The following is a 20,277-nucleotide window of genomic DNA, read 5'->3' on the forward strand; positions in this document are numbered from 1 at the left end:
GTCATTAGTTAGTTTAATTAAATAGTTAATATTGTTAACTATTTCAATACATAATTTTTCTTAAAAGCACTATTTCAATCAAAAGTTATTTTATAATGACAATTTCAAAGGAGTGCTTTTAAGGAAAAATCATAACCACTATTTTCAAAGTTATTTTATTATTAAATGATTAACAAGTAAATAATTTTAATTTAAAAATGTCACGCAAGAGAATTTAATAGAAAAAATTAATGACGATAACAATTGGACTTAAATTTTTAAATTTAAAAATAGAAGAATTAAATTTTAAAAATAAAAATAAGGAAGCGAAATTCTAAATGTATGAACTATATAAAAACTTAGAGCATATTTTAACCTTCAAATTTTTACTCTCTAATTTAACACAAATGAAGAGAAGCAATATAAAATTTCACATCTAAAACCATTTAAGTCAAAACCAACAAATTTATGATTCAATTATTACTTTTAGATTTAATTGTGATCTTAGTCCTTGTCATCTTCACAAGTTTGAAATTTTAGTTTCTCTAGTATTTCTATTTCAAGAATTTTTAATTTCAATGCTTTTTATTTAATAATTAAACCCAATTTATAAGATCATCAAAGGAGTTCCATTCAATTTAATTATAGGGTACACTATACAGGTAGTCACTTTATTGTGAGTAAAATTTTTGGTCACCTTACTATGAAAAGTTAAAAATAGTCATCTAATTATTTGATTTTTTTCATTTTGATCACCATTGTTAAATGACTAATAGAAAGATGGCCTGTGCTTTTAAAATTGGTATAATAACAACTTTAACTTTCAACATTTATATATTGTGTCAATTTAGACTTGATTTTAAAAATCAACTCTCGACATTTACACATTATGTAATTTAATAAGATTTATGCTTGAATTGTTCAACAACCCAAAATTTGAAAAATAACCAATTCAATTCATTGAAAATAAAAACTACCCACTTTGTCGATCAACCTAAATTAATCAAGTCTAATAGCTTCAAAAATAATAATAATAATAACAATTTTGCTTTGCTTGATCAACAGAAGACGACTCAAGCTAACAAAAATGAGTCAAGTTTTAACCATTTGAAGTATAATGAAGAAAACGATTTGGTTATTATCTAGTTTAAATATAAAATAAGTTAAAAATATATATTTTGTTTCGGTTCTAATTTACACATTGTGTATTGAATTATATTTTATGTAAAAAAAAGATAAAATTAAGTAGTTGTAAATATTAAGGGCTAAATTTTTAAATAATAAGACTGAATTGAAACAATGTGCAAACATTAATAACTAAATTTATTCTTATAGTACCTATTTTAAAATTTGCCACGTTACCTTTCCATTTGCTACCTAACGGTTGGTGACCCAAAGCAGAAAAAATTCAAATAATTAGATGACTAAAAAAATATTGATAATCGAATGACTATCAATATAATTTACCCTAAATTATGTGGTACTTAAAATAATGCCTGACATGACAAATTTAAACTTGTGTAAAAGCCATGTAAACAATTTATTTATTTTTACCAATTTTCATTGTGCTTTTTTGAAATGGTGCTAAATAGCCTTTCAACCTCATCTTTTATATTTTTATTTGACTTTTCACATTGTGATATTAGCAACGTGAGAAAACTTTTTATTTTAAAATTGTCACATAATCTAATCTAAAGTCTTTTGACAATATTGTGAATTAGGTTTTAATTATTAAATTAAACTAAATTCTTAAAATTAAAAATAAATAAATTATATTTCAAATCTACACAAAAGTACAAGGATTGAAAGCACAATTAAATCTTGTTTTTTTTTTAGTTACAATTAAAATGGTTTAACCAACACTTTGTGTTGAGCTAATTATTTTGAGGCAAATTATATAGAAAAAGTTGAAGGTTAAAGTATGTTCTAAGTCTTTATATTTTTCATACATTTTAATTTAGTCTTCTGCTTTTACTTTTAGGAATTTAGTTTCTCTATTTTTTAATTTAAAATTTAGATCCAATTGTTGATATCATTAAAATTCTCTGTTAAATATGCCAGTGTGACATTTTAAAACTAAAAAAAATACTCACTTAGTAACCATGTAACAAAAATTGACATAGTAATGGATTTGAATTTAAAGCGAATTGTTGTGTTAATAGTTCTTAAAAATTCATGCCAATATTGTAATAAGAATAAAGTATTTGGATCAACTAATCATATTACAAAAGTTGAGGCACCAAATTATGCTCAAAATTAAAGTATAAAGATTAAATCTCAAATTTGAACGTAATATAGGGACCAAAACTAAAATTTAACCATTATTATATAATATAAAAAGGGTAAATTTCACCCAAGGTCACTAAACTGTTAATAAGTTTACGTTTTGGTCACTCAACTTCAAAAAGTTACAAAATAATCACTAAACTATTTGAAAAGTTTTCACTTAAGTCAATGAGCTGTTAAAATTGTTGTTGTATAGCATTCTCTATTCGCACTGCTTGCACCAATCGAAAGCTCTCTTTTCCCTCCACTTCTATTATTCAAAATTTTTTTCATGAAACAGATTTGAACGTAACGTATCTGCGAACCAAAATCCAAACAACTTTCTTCTCTGATATCCGACATTGACCATACTAATTCTTGAATGAGTACTGATCTACCATACTAATTCTCGAATTGTTGTTTAAAAAAGAAACTTAATAACCTAATGATCTAAATAAAAAGGTTTTGAATAGTTCAGTGACTTAAATAGAAATTTTTGGATAGTTTAATGACTATTAAAAGGACAAAAACTTTAATTAACAGGTGGCGCGTAGAGAAAACTTATGTGCTTCCTTTTATTAAAAAATAAATCTTTAAGTATAAATGTAATATAAGGACTAAAATTGAAATTTTACCTTCATTATATAATATAAAAAGACAAAAGCTTTAATTAACATGTGTCCCATAAGGAAGGCCTATGTCCTTCCTTTTATATAGGTGTAGAGGTAAGTGAGGTGTGTAGATACGTGGGATGATTTATGAATAAAGTATAAAAGAAAACAATTTATTTGAGTTAGAAAATAAATAAATAGAAGTTTAATACATTATTTGGTATTATAGTATTTATATTTGTTTTGTATAATATAATATTTATATTTAATAAATGCTATATATTTTGGTACTTGAATGTAATATTGTTAATTTTTATTATTTAATTTAAAATTTAGGTTGATTTTATGTAACTCCATAATTAGTAAATAATACTAGCAATTCATTTTCAATCAACTCTAAAATTTAATAAATCCATAATTAACATTAAATTTATTCTATTAACAAAAACACGAAAATTCAAAGCTACTAATATTAACAAAATCTAAAACTTGAATTAACATTAAAAGGCTAAGGGTAAAAAATGTATAATTTCTACCAAATATAAATATGGTATTGCACCAAAAATAACACAAGTACCAAATTAGAAAAATTTTTAGATTTGAGTACCAAACAGAATATTAAGCCATAAATAAGTGACCTCTCGAATTACTATTTAACCAACTAGCTGCGGTGTTGTAATTAATTAAATGGAACGAATTTCCCACACGTGTGAATGTCTTTTAATTGATGTCCGTATTTTAAAACACGTGGATAAATGCATGGTGTGGCAGTTCTCATGGTTCACCCACGTTAGTGGGGTGCGCAGTCTGTACGACAGTAGGTTCTAATTAGATACTTTTGTCGGGAAAGAGAGGGTCTAATTGCGTTCCCCAGTCCTTGTACTCTTTCAGATTTTTAAATTTAATCCCTTGATTTAAAAATTAAAGTTGGAGATATAACTCTTATCAATTAATTTTCGTTAAATATAGACATATATTATCAATTAAAACTTTAAATATTAAAATGTCACATATTTAAATTAAGGAGATAAATTTTAGAATTAAAATTTTAAAAGTTGAAAGAGTAGAAGTAGTAGAGGCAGAATTAAACCAAGTAAAAAAGTTGTACTGCACCGTTTAGGTATGTTTGGAAGGCACGAAAAGGAAGGAAAAAGTTAAAAGTGAAAACATAAATTATAATAAAGAATATATTATTAAATTGTTGAAGGCCATGTTGATGCATGAATAGATATCACATGACATGTATTAATTAATTAAGGTTTAATACCATTGTTAATCAGATATTTTACGCACACTAAAAAGGTCTTGGACTGTTCTTTTCGTTAATATTTTATAAACAGTTAAATAACCCTTTTCATAGAAAATCAAAAAGGTTAGTTTGAGTAAGTGGAGGTATTTGCTTCTTTCATGCTGAAAATGGAGCGAGCAAAATCTGATTTTCATTCTCTCTTTTCTTTTCCAATCAGGGGAAAGGAAGAAGTCATAAGTTAAAAGAATCATGCTGGACATTTGAGATTATAGCAATTAGGAGTGCACTTAAACATTGCTTTTGCATTTTTATAATATGTTTAACAATTTCAATTTTATTCAAATTTAAAAGATTTCAACTCCAAAAATAACATTAATTCCAAAAAGAAATTTTAAATTTGAAAAATCTTAGTCAAAAGAATCCGAATCCAAAAGTAACCCAATACCAAACCCAAATTTAATATTAAAAAATAATTAATTGTAATTTTAAGTAGATTTTAAATTGTTTTAACATATTATAAAATGAAATTTAAACTTAAAAGAACAAGTGATAAATTTTGATTAAGGAAATAGAAATTATATGTGTCGGAGCAGGGTAGGGAAATTGTGATATAATTGTTTTTGCAGTTTTAAGCACATTTAAAAATAGAAAAAATGGAGTTGAAGTCGTCCTTCCTTATCTTAGAAAAAGATTTGGAATGAAGCAAACATGAAAACTTTTAATATTCGCTGTTACTATTGGAAAGGGAGGTTAGTTTTAGCATAAGAGTCCAACTGGTGGCTAACATGGTTGACAAATTAGACAAGTAATGGAGAGTACTAATTTAAAGGTTGCATTTTCCACTACCCCACTTACTTCCTTTTCTATCTCATATTTCTAGTTATAAATTAATGGGGTTTGCACTCAATTAACTAGTACGAGAGTGGGAATAGTATATCATCTATGGGGAAATTACAATTAATTATTTGAAAACCATATACCCACGATTTATTAGTGCTCTAATCCCAAAGATTAACTGGTTATTTAGTACTAATTAATCCCAAAAGAAGTCCTCTGAAAGGTAGCTGTAATATTTTAAAATTGGTTCTCATCGTGTATAAAATGTACAGTGAAAGACACATCTATGATACTGTTGATTTGCTGAGAAAAGTTCAATTAAAAGACCTAATTATTCATCATGACAAATACCGAGATTTAAGTTTTATCAATATTCTCACATGATATGTGAGTTTTATCTCAACTTTAAAGTAGTGATAATAACAATATGTTTTTGTTGGTACGATCCATAAAATTAAATCTTTCAAAGTTGTTCTCTTTAGAGCACCCATCGCTCATTGATAATGATAGTAACAACATATTAATCCCTGAACAATTTTATCATATATTTTCAGGTATCCTCTTTTCTACCTTGTACCAAAAATAAAGGAAATATCCTTATCAATTAAAGTAATGATAAATTTTACAAATATAAATCATAAATTGACTTCATTTCTCAATAGAATAAGTTAACAACCAAGTTTTGTTTTCCTCTTCTTATTTGTGTTATGAAATCTTTCAGTTAGACATTATCTATCACATGTTATGATCCTTTTGTTTTCTTTTTTTCCCAATATCTTTCTTCATCTTCTTTTGGACAACTAAGGCTCCCTTAGTTTTTGGGCTCTACTTATGATGGAAACTCTGTCTTTCCCTTTGGTTTTACCTCTCACCGTCTTGTTAGGTTGTTTATGCATTACAAAGAAATCCCAAAATAGGTAAGCACGACTATGAACAAATAATATGGTATATAGTATTTGAATTTCCTTTTTCTCTAGTTTACAAGTATAATTGCATATATAAGTACTATGCAAATCAAAATTGGATCAATCAAAACTAGAATTAACTCAATATAAAATTGATCGTGCTTCGGCGTGCGTGCACCAAGGCTATGAATCAACATTATTATACTTAAATATCTACCAGCTTTACTGCAAGTGTAACATGTCAGTTGTAATATTTATACTGTTACAATGAAACACCTGAGTATTCCAAGAATCAAACCGAAAGGACTGCCAAATTGGTAAATGTGTTTATCAAGTTAATTACAAGTTAAGCAATTACTAATCTAATCGAGTCATAAATTATTAGTGCAAATTTTAAAATAATCTGTTTATAAACTAAATTTAAATTATTAATTAAACAAACTAATCTAATTTTCTTCCCTATTGCTTTAGACAATGAAAATGATAAAACAATAGTCGATTGATTCGTTACTCACTAACTAAGCTAATAAACCTATATCTATTATATTGTTTGCCACTCTTAGCTAAGAATCTCCTCTCAGTCTCATCCTAGCCTAAAAGATACCACCTAAGTTCTCCTCTCGGTCTCACCTAGGCATATAGATCTCCTCTCGGTCTTACTATTTGGCACAATTATATCGAACTATCTAATGATAAACTCTCCTCTCGGTCTCGTTTATCTAGGTTTTCCACTAGAGGCTTCAATTCTAGCGTATTAAGCATTTCGATATAATCTGACAATCAATTAATCAAGCACAAACATTAACTTAAACTAACAAATAACCAATCAACCAACCGTCAACAAATTTAGCACATAATCAAACTTAAATTCCAAACAAGCATTTTATCAAGCACATGGCAGGCATAAAATAAAAGTACAGAGTTTGAGAAAAACTTATTCAATTTATGGAACTCCAATGAACCCTAAGAGTTTGGTCACCTTTCTTTCGCATAGTCTTCAACAATAAAAGAAGAAATAGAAAACAACAAAAATAAAATATATTCTAAGCACAATCTAAAAATAAAAGAAAAGAAAAATAAAAGAAACTCTAACCTAACACAATGAAAAACTAAGGAGAAATGTTCAGCAAACAAAAATTTGAAATCAAAAGGTTATAAAGTGGTATTTATAGTCTACAAACATTTAACCTAAAATTGACAATTGTGCCCTTAAATAAAATTTGACTTAAGCTTGTTTGGACATAAAATTGCCTTTGCAGTTTCTCACCCGTCAAAAAGCGTAACACGGCCATGTCCCAGCCCATGTGGGTATTCAAAATCAAAGCATACGGCCTTGTGGCAGACCATGTGTGCATTTGAAGTATGGTCACACAGTTGTGTCATCAGGCTGTGTAACTCTCTGAAATCGTGTGAACAATCTCGCACTTAAAATTTAAATGACACATGGCCATATGAAGAGACCATGTGTAGCACACGGCCGTGTGACAGCCCGTGTCCCAGGCCATGTGCACCTAAAATTGCTTCTAAAATAAGGCAATTCTCACACGTCACTTGGGTACCAAGGCAAACCTAAAACCAACCCTTATGTACTATAAAAAAATATTTTCAAACAAGTCTAAAACATGTCAAAAACACACAACCTATATGTCAAAAACATCTCAAATGAAAAATGCTCTTTAAATTAAGAACAAAAAAAAGGGATTACTTGAGAAGACAAATCAACAACTGCATACATAGCTGATGAAGTAACGCCCTTGGTTAAAACAGGCCACAATTTCACCATTCCTAAATACCACCCAACAAAACCTATCTTCCCAAGTGACGTCGTTGAAGATCAAGAGGAAGAAGAAAACGAAGAACTGAAAAGAGAGGGGGAGATATCATATTCTCTTACTTTCCATACAACATTTGGGAATCGAACTTACTCCCTGGTTGGGTCTTGGTTTAATTCCTTAGAAACAGGTGGACTCTATTGACCGTGTAACACCCTTATCCCGTCTTAGTTGCCGGATTAGTGTTATGAAGTTTTACCAATCAAAACAGAACAATTTCTTCATAATAGAAAAAAAAATTATACAATTTAAATAATAACACTTCACATTTAAATCTAGTCATAGCAAAAATACATTTATGGGCCTTAAATCGAGCCTATGAGGCCCTAATAATAGTTTGGGAATAATCTGGGATCAAATCAAAATAAATCAGAAAATTATGGAAAAACATGAAAATTTAGAAAATAAGGAACACACGGTCGTGTGACATAGCCTAAACCGTGTGAACATTAGAATTCTAGACACATGATCGTGTCCCAGCCCGTGTGCCAAACCGTGTGTGCATTCGTTGTTGGGTCACACGACTGTGTCTTTGGTCGTGTGCCAGATCATGCTACATATTGACTTGAAACACACGGTTGTGTTGCAGGCCGTGTCTTAGACCGTGTTAAACTTGCACCTAAAACAATAAAGAAACTGGCCGTGTGAAGAGACCGTGTGTGAAACATGACCATGTGGCATGCCCGTGTCTAAGGTCGTATGCACCTAAATTTTCTTCCAACATAAGGCATTTCAACACCAATATCTTAGGTGTCAAGCCAAACCATAACCAGCTATAAACATGCTTTCAAACACCTATAATTGAGTCCAAAACATACATATTTCATACAATTTATGTGCCTAACCAATGTGTCCTCATTGACACCACAATTGTTACACAAATGCAATAACCATAACCCCTAAAGGATTACCATCATGAATATGTTATTCAATTAACAATTATGCTACCATTTCCTAATATTAAACACATACCATAAACAACCTAACATGACCACTACCTTGTATCACCTACTAAATTGACCATAACATATTTCAACATCATTAAAGATACCATATCAAACCAATGCCTAAACAAGATCACAAATATTACCATAACCAATTAGTACCAACAAGAAACATAATCTGCCAATTCAAAACCATATAAGCTTAATTTCAAATCAACTAACATATTAACCTTAACCACATCAAACCCTATATACATGCCACCACCAAAATGACTTAGAGACAAAAGACTCCGGAAAAGAGTCTAGATAGTGTGAGCATTGAAGTTGATTCGTCTGAACCATTCCGCAAAATGTAAACTACATAAAACAAAATAAAACAAGTAAGCTTATGAAGCTTAGTAAGTCCGTAGTCAAAATTTAATTTAAACTTACCTTAACTTATAAATCATTAAAATCCTGACAACCATTTCCAGAAAAAAAAAAACATATCTCGTTAGTACCATAATATTCAAACATGTAAATCAATATCCATAATGGCTCAAATCAAAACAATTCATGTATGCATACATATTCTTATATATTCTAAAAAATCATTTGCATAAATTTCAACTCATAGAATGATTTTAAATTTAATCATAAAGTTTCATGGCCTGTTGAACTATAGTAAATTGTCTTGGATACTCGGGTTTCCTCCAAAATACACTAGAGAGCATCGAAATGCTAACAAAGGCACCAAAGTGCAATCAGAGGCACCGAAGTGCAATCCCGTACAAACACACGTACTGACCCTATTGGCATGCCAATCGTATCCTAACAGTTTACTACATTCAACCAGGCATTATACTTAAATTCGTTACATTTATAAATATCCATCATTCAGAGGCACTTCATTATTTTTGTAAGCATACTATAAAACTGTTACATTCATTTCAATAATGTGCAACAATAAGAATTGCAACCACCAAACATTCATTCTCATATGTACTTATTTGCAACATTTAATAGTATATAGGTAATTAATGAAATTTCACATATATATAATTAAATAGTAAACTGTAACAACCCATTTTTCAGTGGTGTCAGAAATAATAGTTTCGGGGCCACAACTCTGACGAGTAAGTTCGTAAATATTATTATTTAATACTTACGAGTCAAATATAGTTTTAAAAAGGTTTTTGATTTGGTAATTTATGTCTTATAAACGATTTATTAAGTTCAAGTGATAAAACCCTAAGATCAAGTGGTTTTAGAAAATAAGGTATCAGGACCTCGTTTCTATAAACCAAGCCGTAAATATTTTATAAATATTTAAGGAGTGTCATTTAGGTGGCATTAAAGTTTCTTTAAGAAATTTTAACGTTTCGATATTTAATTAATTAAAAGGACTAAATCGTAAAGGATGTAAAATTTGATCACTATTAGATTTGAATAATTAAATGGCTTAATTATTATAAGTGGAAGGATTAAAACGGTAAATGTACCATTTTTAATTAGTGGGACGGAAAAAGGACTTTAAAATTTTTTATTCATGTTTAAATGTTAAAATAATTAAAATAAGTAATAAAATTAAAATAAAAGAAAAAAAGGTTAAAATATAAGAAAACATAATGGTTTTCTACTACAAGGGGTTTTATTCATCACCGAATGTCCATGAAAATGAAGCTAGGTTCAGCCATGGTTAAAGTTATGCATGTAAGCCCGATTTAGCCCCATTTTTGATAATTTTTATATTTTTGAGATCGTTGCAACTAGGTCTAACTAGCCCGTACCTTCGATTTTCAAATTGTTAAAGATATTGAATGTTTCCATTGATGCATCTATGTTATGTTAGATGTTAAATGATAAATTTGAAGTGTTGGTTGATATTTAAAAGTGTTTTGTTAAGTGATTTTGATGAATTTATCGATTAGGGACTAAATTGTTAAAATAGTATAAATACAAGGATTTTTTGTGGAATTGTTGCCTAAATGGGCTGTAATATGAACCATCAACAATCAACTCTTATTAATTTGCAATAAAAATGGTTAATTTGCATGTTTTAGGCTCAGGGACTAAATTGAATAAAAATGAAAAGTTGGGGGCAATTTTGTAAAAATGTCAAAAAGACTAAATTGAATAAAATAAATTTTTTACTTTCTAAATTAATAAATTGAATGATACTATTAATTTAGATCAATATCGAGTGGAAAATCGAGGAGAATAGAAAATTACCAAGTAGCCCTTGTACTTTGACATTTCTGTGATTTGGCTAGGTAAGTTTGTACGGTTAAAATTTAACATTTATATACATAGGTGATTGGTATTGCATGATATAATATACATGTTCCATTGTTGGAAATGAATCATTATCTGAGTTATAATATTGAATTTAATGTTCGGTTTGAATTGAATACGGGATAGAGAACATTCGTCTTTTGGTATTTTACGGGGGTTTAGAATGGAGATGGTATTGGAGGGAGATATCCGTATATTACACAAGTAAATCGAAGTTCAGTATTTGTTGTGAACTCTCGCTTTATACTTTCTATTTGGCATGATTCGAGTGGATCAGCTCTTATGAGCTTCTGTTGGCATGTTTCGGGTGGACCAGCTCTTATGAGCTTCTGTTTGGTGTATTTCAGTTGGATCAAATCTTATGAGCTTCTGTCTAGTTTGTTCGGTCTATCTGACGATGTACTGTTATCAATAAGTCGTTCTTCGAATGGAAAATCCCGGTAAGGTAATCTGTTTAATGAATTTGAAAGATTGGTTATTTATTGAATATTAATCTGAACATAAATGAATTCAACAGTTGATGTTGTGGATGATGCTTAGATTTATGCTAAGCTTATGGTTACACTATATCATGTTTAATATTAATGATATACATTGAAATGGTAAATGACAAAAATAAGAATATGCTTATGTTCATGAAAAGGTGGTATGATTCAAAAGGTGTATTTTCTTACAAAATGGTTTATCATGTGATTGACCCCAAATGAGTTGTATACATAAATGCACTAACTTGTGTATTGATGATGGTGATTAGGCTTATGTCAAGCTTGAGATTATGATTGATGTTTATGCTTATGTCTGGTATTATACAAATGAAATAGGTAAGAAAAAGTAATGAAACGGTAAGTTCATTATTGAAATGTGATATGATGAAAAAGGGATTGATGAATTGAATGATGTACTTATATATGAGAAATTATGTATGTTATGGATGAACTTACCTAGGATGTGAATAAATATACTAATTAGTGAATTGATGTTGTTATTTAAATTTATGCTTAGTAAATGGAATGAAAAATAAGTGAATGAAGTAATTCATAGTTTTATGAAAAGGTTAATGATGGTGTGTAATGTTTTATAAAATCCTATTAAGTTAGGAATGAAAAATATATATGATGTTGATAGACTTACTCATTTATGAGTTAATGGTTATGTAGTTGATAAATCTTGAGGCATTAGTATAGGTTTATATTTAATCTATAAAGTTCATTATTGAAATGGAATGTTATGTTTACAGTCTATATGAGCTTACTAAGCATTCATTTCTTACGTAGTTGTTTTTCCCTTACTTTACAGATTATCAGAAGCTCGATCGGTTTGGAAGCTTATCGAAGATCTATCACACTAACCAGCAATAATATCAGTAGATTTTGATGTTTTAGTCAAGGTTATAATGGCATGTAGAGGTGGATTTGTGTTGAATGATCTAATTGTTGTGATATGCATAATTGTTATTATGGTTGATGTTCTTATGATATATTGATGCCTTGTTGGTTGATGTTAATATGGTAAAATTGATGCATGTTTGGAATGACCATATTTGGTATGTTTATAATGAGGCCAAGTTGAGTTATGCTTTGAGGTAGATATGAGCTATTTGAAATGGTATAATGTGATCAAATATGGTGAGTTTATGTTAAAGTGATATAGGTCAATTTATGATGGGTTTTGAGATGGTAAATGAATTAGGTGTTGATGAATGAAATATGTTAAGTACTTGTATATGTTTAGGTAAATTGTATGTTTGCATTTGGGGTGCCTATCTGACATATTGGTTGAATGGAATTTGGTTATTTTATGCATGGTTGAACATGTTTTGATGTTTTGGTCATATGTGCAAATGATATTTAGGTGCATGTTTGAGGTGGGTGAAGGAAATGGCTTGATTTTGGCCAATTTCTTGTCCATACGGCCTAAGACATGGGCGTGTGTCTTAGCAATGTGTGTCACACGGTCAGACGACATTGCTGTGTATCCCCTGTAGGTTGTTAATGGTTGCTTTTCAAAAGTTACATGACCTAGCACACGAGCTTGTGGCTTGGCCGTATGACCCAAGTTAGTGAGTTACACGGGCACGGACACGAGTTGGAACACAGCAGTGTGTCCCTATTTCGAATGTTACACGGCCTGAGACACGGACATGTGTCTCAGCCGTGTGATCCTTACAGTATAAAATTTTTAACTTTTTCCTAAACTTTCTAAATGTTTCCAATTTAGTCCCAGACTGCTTCTATTGTATTTTTTAGGGCCTTGAGGGATTGATTAAGGGGCGTTATGAATTTATTTGAATGACATTAGAATATGTATTGCATTGATGTATGAATTGAATAGTTTACTATTCCATTTGTTCCGTAATGCTCCATAACCTTGTTCTGGCAACGAATACGGATTAGGGGTGTTACATAAATAATGATATAATCATAAAGAAACATATATCTACATATCATTACACTACGAACTTACCTAATATATATCAACGGTTGACTCGTAGGGACTATTCCGTAATTTTTTTCCTTTTCCTCAATTATCCTCCGTACGAATCAAAACTTGATCTATAATAATTAAATTCAATCCTATAAAATTCAAATACACATCCCAACTCAATTTTATGCATATGACCATTAAGTTTTCATTATTTACACATTTTCCTTAACTTTTATATTTTTCACAATTTAGTCTCTAAACCCAAAATTCCAAATTTTAACAATAATTCAAAAATACCCAAGCTAGATGAATTCATTTCCATACTAGGATAGTCCATATTTATTAAAAATTCACAAAAATTCTATGTCAATTTTAACATTTCATCAAATTAGTCCTTTAACTAAAACTATAACAAATTACTTTACAACCTAGTCCTGATCAACAACCAATACTCAAATCCATCATTTAACATAAAAAATTACAAAAATTCATCAATGGAAAAATCCAAAATCCTTAACAGTTTCAAAAGCGAAGTTACGGGTTAGCTAGACCTAGTTACTTATATTTTTGTAACAAAAATTTACTTATGTTTTATTTTATTATGTTTTGTTATTTTATCTTTATTTTAACATTAAAAATAATGTATAAAATGCATAAAATTACCTACTAGCCATCCCACTAAGTAAGAATGGTGTATTTACCACATATATCCTTCCACTTATGCTAACTATGCCATTTAATCATTAAAATTCAATAGTGATTAGGTTTTACATCTTTTGCGATTTAGTCCTTTTAATTAATTAACTAATCAAACGTTAAAATTTCTAAACCAAGCCTTCACATATCAAAATAATAATTCCATAAATATTTAATAATATTTACGAACTCGATTTTCAAAAAAAAGGGTCATAATACCTCACTTTTCGAAACCACTTAATTTTCGGGACAACCACTTATACTTAACCATTAATTCAATTAGCTAAAATTCTTCAAATCAAAATTTAATATTTTCTACGCCACTGAAAACATACTGTTACAGATCGAGTCAGCCAAGTCGACGGTCAGTTGCTTCTATGGTAGGCGGGTGATGGTAGTGAACCTACGCAAAGAATAGCTCATTATGTCCTTTTGGGTTTCATTTTTTTTCTCTCTTCTAATGGCGTCTCTTAAATTTGAAAGGGTTTTGGTGTGGTAGATGAACAATGCCTTTCCAGACCAACTCCCCGATTCGATCCACGGTGTGTTTGGTTGTCAAACCCGTGCCTAGACATTGCGATGGAGATTAACAACGTAATGGTGATGAAAGGGAAAGAAAAAACCAAAAGGGAAAGGGGTAAAGGAAGAAATGGTATGTGGTGAAGTGATGAGGAATAAGAAGATATAGTTTCGCATTTCAAAAAACAGAGAGAAGGTGGGATAAGTTCTATGCAAAATTAGTGGCGGGTAAAAAAAACACAGGTCAAAAGGGGTCTTGGGAATGCAACATGTGGTGATGTGCGAGTGACCAGCGCTACCACATTAGCAAAATCCTAACATCGTTAGGCTCAAGTACCAAACTAGTGGACGGAAAAAAAAAAGTTTGGTTACCAATCTGGGACAAAAAAAAACCATAGGTACTGTAACAATCCGGTTTGACTCTAATCGGAATAGTGGTTTCGGGACCACAAATCCGAGTCAAAAAAATATTTTAATATTATTTTTCGTGTTTATTATATATAAATTTGATGTTGTGAAAATTTCGTGAATTAATTTTGTTGTTTGTGTGTTTAATTTAACAAAAGTATCTAACTGCATAAAATGTGAAATTTGCATATTAATGTGTAAAGTGTTTATTTGATAATGGCTTTCTAATATGAGGTCCTTAAAGGGCAATTAGTCTATTTTAAAGGATAGTGGAAGGTAATGGTCAAAAGTGACCTTAAATTATATTGTTTTGTTTGTTTATTTTAGGGTTATTTTAGTAAAAGGTTAATAAATTATTATATGCTAAAATTTAACTAAAAGAAAGCCATGTTCATCTTTGTGATTGCCGAAACTCAAAGAAAAGAAATAGGAAAAAAATTTAGGAACATTCGGTCACTTGGAAGCTCAAATTCAAGGTATGTTTTGGTTGGTTTTTGATAATTTTTATGTTTTTGAGATCGTTGCTTCGAGTACTATCAGACCCATGCTTGAATTTTTGATTTTGATGAATATTTTGAGCTATGCTATTGATGAATAATTGTGTTCTGTGATGTTTGATAATGAATAATGAAAGATATGTTTTAGATTAATATGTTTTGTATTGGAATTTTTGGTGAAATTGAGTAAATAGGGTGAAATTGCAAAAATAATATTTTTAGAGACTAAAATGTGAAATAAATGAAATGAGTGGACTTGTATGAAGAGAAGGAACATTCGGCCCTAGCTTAGTGTGGGCAAATTTTGTGTATTTTGTGTTTTGTGCAAAAAGGACTAAATTGCAAAAAGTGTAAAATGTTAGGGACAAAATAGTAATTTTCCCATTTATGTATTTTTGGACTTAATTGAATATTTTGATGAATAAAAAGGTTAAATTTGATTATGTTTAGATCAAGAAACAAAGAGAGCAGATTTGGATCGGGGAAAAACGAAAGTAATCGAATAGTCGATCGTGTCCGTTGATATCCGAGGTAAGTCTATTAGCAATTAAAATTTATTAAGTTAATATTTATACATGTATACTAATTGTATTTTGTGTTGAACTATAATTAAAAGTATATTGATTGAATAAATTTTGAAGTATGGATGATATTTACATATATAGCATGTTCGAATATACAAGTATAATCTTGTATAGATTTATGGGTTGAAATAAAGGTAAGAAGTGTATAAGAGTATAATTGATATTCGAATAAGCATGTATATATATATGTATATATATAATGCTAGAATATATATACATATATATATAAAAGTTATTGAAATTAGTTAAAATATGAATGTTGCATAGGTATAAATTCTTGATTTTAATCAAAGGAATGTATAATATATATATATATATATGGTGCGAATATATATATGTAGGTATATATATGTATAAACTCTTGGATTTATTTAAAGTTATGTAACTCATGATTGTATGAGAAGTTTGAATAGATATGTATATGTGAATTGTAATTTATATGTATATGCTATATTTGAATAAGCATGCTTACATATATGTATATGTTCTTGTAATGAATTTTAAGCATGAGTGTTATATATATATGCATAAATGAAGTTCGAATATGTACATATATATATATAAATGTACATCTATTGTATATTTGATGAGCTAAAATTAAAAGTATATGTATTGAAAATTAGTTGAGTATGAATGTTATATATATGCATATGTGTGAGGTTGAATATATAGTTATGTATATATATATATATATATGTACAAGTATAATTTCTTGTATTGAAATTAGGTATGGAATTATATATTGATATACATGGTTGAATGTATATGTATATATATGTTTAAGATTTGCATTGAATTAAAAGTATAAATTTTAAATGCTTGTATGATTCGAACATGGACTACAAATTTTCTTGGGATAGAGTTGAGATTGTGAATTATATATAAATGTTATGAACGTGTGTTGCTATTAAGAAATATACGAGAAATCATCCTTGTATCTGTGAAATTGAGATTTTCAGGCTAAGCGCCTAGCAGGCTTAATGTCGGTGAATTTTTCAGACTTTAAGTCTAGCAGGCTAATTGCCGGTTCTGAATCAGGTTATAAACCTAGCAGGCTACGTGCCGGTGATCTGAATCAGGTTATAAACCTAGCAGGCTACGTGCCGGTGATCTGAATCAGGCTATAAGTCTAGCGGGCTATGTGCCGTTGAATTTGTTTTAATTAAGTGATTGTATACATTGAATATATACGTATATGATTTGGTTATTTATATTGGATTAATATATGAACATCTGTTGCATTGTTTTTGATGAGCATATAAAAGCTCGAATCTTTGTGTCTGGTGAGTATATATATCTATGCGTTCAAATATGTGAACTAAAGTATATATATATATATATAAATATATATATATATATATATGTGCATTCGCACATGTGGTTGATAAGTATAATTATTTTCTATTGACATATGTATATGAAAGATCATAAACATGCATTCAATGAAATGCAATGATAAGTATATTTGGAATTTATATATGCGATTAATGATGATGTATATAACTTGAATTTTAGGTATATAATGATAATACAAATGATCGTTTATATGTATTTTGGATATGCTATAAACTTACTGAGCTATAGAAGCTTACTTTGATTGTTTTTGTTTATTTGTTTATAGATTTTGGAGACGCGTTACGAGCTTGGGGATCGTCAGCATAGTCTATCACACTATCGACTTCTTTTGGTATTTTGTTAACAGTTTGAACTTGATCTTATGGCATGTATAGGTTTGAGTATGATTTTGGTTAGATTTGGATTGTATAAAATAATTAGCCATGTGAATATGGTTTAATTTCTATGTTTGTGATCAGTTTGGTTTTTTTTTTAAATGGTTGTGTCTGTTCGGTAATGCCTCGTAACCCTAATTCGGCGACGGATATGGGTTAGGGGTGTTACAGGTACCAATTTGGGAGAAGTGGATAAGTTCAGGTACTAATTTTATATTTAACCATTTTCTTTTCAAAAATTTCTCTTGAGTTTTCTTTTAGAAAAGTTTTAACAATCTTTTCAGATTGTGGGGATTATTTTCAAGCTTTTTCTTGCCAAGTTTTCTTTCTTAAAAAGGAAATTAAATTAGTTTGAAGGGGGTTGTGGATTCATCTGGTTCCCAAGGCTCCTTAGGACTTCTATACATCGTTTTTTATATTTTCCATCTATCTTGTTTAGTTTATTTGTTATTATGTTGTTTAATTGTTTCTAATCTTTAATTTGGATTACTTGTTCTTTTTATATTTTATATTTATTATTTTAATTATTGCTCTTTTTAATTTTTAAATCTGATTTAGATTTTTTTACATTTCAGGTTGTATCAAACTCCAAGTTCTCCTTCATTAAGCCAAATCCGTGACTTTGACAAACTTACGATCCTGTTTCGCGCACCCTCACTTTATCAATTAGCCTAATCTTGATGATGTTATGGGATGTTGTGTGACAAACTCTTGTAGAGTTACTAGGATGGCCACAAAGCTGACAGTAGACAATATTTCGTGAAAACTATTGTGATGAAAATTGTTGTTGTGAATTTCAACAAGGCCTTTGTTGATTATTTTTTTAATTGGGAGACGAAAAACGCCATTTTTGGTTACCAAAAGATGAATTGTTGAAGTTATTTGGTTGTTGATGACCATTGTTTTTGTTGGGCCGAAAATTACTTAAATTGAGTCATTCGAGAATAGAAACTATAGCTAGAGGATTTTGTTTGCACTCTTCATTTTTGAAAAAAAAATTATTATCAAGTAGTTTTTTATATAGTTCTTCATAGTTGATAGTGCTTTCACGAGAACAGATGGTGGTAGAGATATCTTTGTACTCAAGACCAACACCTTGAAGAATCATGACAACTAGCTAAACATTTAATTCATTGAGACCTGATTTAATTTCATAAAGATAATCAGTAACTAACTTATTTTCTTTAATGATGAGAGCAAGATGACCTTGGAGACTAATAATTCTGGTTTGCGATTTACTAGCAACTGTTGTGTGTAAAGATTGCCAAGCTTGATGCCCAGCCCGAAGGCCCGCCCAAAAAATGAAAGGTATGAAATTCCATGAAAACTTTTAGGGGAATAAAATTAAAATATGGGTAGCATCATGAGGGAAGAATATGGAATTGGTATGAAATTCATTAGAAATTCAATTCAAGGTACAAACAACCGTATGAAATTAGAATATATGGATTTCGTCGTTGCATTTGGATGTTGATTCTGATTTTGCTGAGAAAGATCCGTCGGGTCGATATGTTAGGGTATATTTTTCACTACCTTTTTATATATGTATATTGTTGTTTCTCTCTTGCATTGTTTATGGTTTACCTATCTATTTGGTTGCCAAGAAACTTGGAGGAAAGCAATTTGTTAAGGAGCTCATAATCTTTATATTTTAAAATTTAAGTAGAACCGTTAGTTTGAGATTGTGCTTAAAAAACACATTTTGGGATTTTAGGAAATAACAAAGATAATATTTTGGACAAACTTTTGTTAATTTCCTTCACATAATTTTTTGTCCAAAACTCAAATTAAGATTATTTTCTTTCAATATCTACAGTGATATACTCATTTAAACATTCTAAGAATTCCATTGGAACACCATGATTGACTAGCTTAAAGAAGCCATATTCCTCACAAGCCTTAACTATGAGGGTCTTTGCTTCAGGGTCCCTTAAGTCTACCACTGGGATTCCTTTGAAAACACTGGTGGTAGGCTTGCATGTTTTGATCAAAGAGCAATTGTCTAATCCTGCAGACTGTGAATGCACAGCTATGTTTTAGAAACTCTCTTACGACTTTAAGGCCATGAGTGCGGTCATTTACTACTCTAAGTTGCATTGTTTCAATCATTTTCTTCTAATTATCTAAATTCCATTTTTTATTAAATTTATTGTTAAATTTAATTATCAATTCAAGTTTAATTAATTAATTAAAAAATAAATTTAGAAGAGAGTTCACATATTTATAAATTGTGAGTCTTGAATATGGAGTTCGACCTTGTTAATAAACTAAAACCTTATTAGTTGAATTTAAATTCTAATTAATCATTAAAACCATAAATTTAATGTTTTATTAAAAAAGTATATAAACCGATTGAGTTTTAGCTTGATTGATATTAACATTCTTTGTTAATGCAATCAATCGTATATATCCTCGTATTTAAGGGATATGGTTAAATTATAAATAATTATAAATATTGTATAGAAAAATATATATGAGATTTGAAACTTAGCTCCTTAGCCTAATGACATTAGATGTTTACTT

Source organism: Gossypium raimondii, chromosome 1 (assembly GCF_025698545.1).
Source record: "Gossypium raimondii isolate GPD5lz chromosome 1, ASM2569854v1, whole genome shotgun sequence".
Lineage (NCBI taxonomy): Eukaryota > Viridiplantae > Streptophyta > Magnoliopsida > Malvales > Malvaceae > Gossypium > Gossypium raimondii.